This window comes from Primulina tabacum, chromosome 6 (genome assembly GCF_025594145.1).
Source record: "Primulina tabacum isolate GXHZ01 chromosome 6, ASM2559414v2, whole genome shotgun sequence".
In the NCBI taxonomy this organism is placed as follows: domain Eukaryota; kingdom Viridiplantae; phylum Streptophyta; class Magnoliopsida; order Lamiales; family Gesneriaceae; genus Primulina; species Primulina tabacum.
Window position 1 is genome coordinate 21,889,230 of NC_134555.1, and position 929 is coordinate 21,890,158.

The following is a 929-nucleotide window of genomic DNA, read 5'->3' on the forward strand; positions in this document are numbered from 1 at the left end:
GGTTGTGCATTATTATCATTCCTCCGACTAAAATTAGGATGATTTTTCCATCCAGGATTATATGATGGTGAAAAAGGATCTAGTATTGGTTTTTTATAATTGTTAACATAATTTGCTTGTTCATGGAGACATTCTTTAAATGAAGGTAATGTCGGACAATCTTTTGTAGCATGATCTTGTGTATCACATATATGACAAAAAATTTCTTTAATACTTTTTAATTGACCACTCTTTTTCATTTCTAATGACTCAATTTTTCTTGCTAAAGATGCAAGTTTAGCTTGAATATCTATATCATCTTTAAGATTATAGATACCATCCCCCATTTGTTGAATTATTGTTTTTAGTTGTTGGTGGTTCTATTGTGCCTATATTATCCCAATTTTGAGCATTTTCTGCTAATGAATCCAAATATTCCATAGCTTCATTTGGGTTTTTATCTTCAAAAGTTCCATTACACATGAATTCTATCATTTGCCTATCTTTAGGTATTAGACCTTCATAAAAGTGAGAAACTATTCTCCATGTTTCAAAACCATGATGTGGGCATGTATTAAGTAATTCTTTATATCTATCCCAACATTGATAAAACGTTTCTCCTTGTTTTTGAGAAAAAAGTTGTAATTTGTCTTCTAAAAGAGTTTGTTCTATGGGAAGGGAAAAACTTTTTGAGAAATTGTTGTTGCATTTCTTCCCATGATCTTATTGAACTTGATCTTAAATTTTGTAGCCATGTTTTAGCTTTATCTTTTAAAGAAAAAGGGAAAAGCTTTAATCGAACTATATCCATGCTACAATTTTGATCATTATAAGTGTTACAAACTTTCTCAAATTCTCTTAGATGCAAATATGGATTTTCATAATCTAAACCATGAAAATTTGGTAAAAGTTGAATAATTTGAGGTTTGAAGTTGAAATTAGATGCATCA

At 29.3% G+C, this 929-nt stretch overlaps 1 pseudogene; it reads left to right on the forward strand.

Moving 5' to 3' along the window:
* Positions 1-532: 532 nt before the first annotated feature.
* Positions 533-644, forward strand: LOC142550382 (small nucleolar RNA R71; annotated as a pseudogene).
* Positions 645-929: the final 285 nt, after the last annotated feature.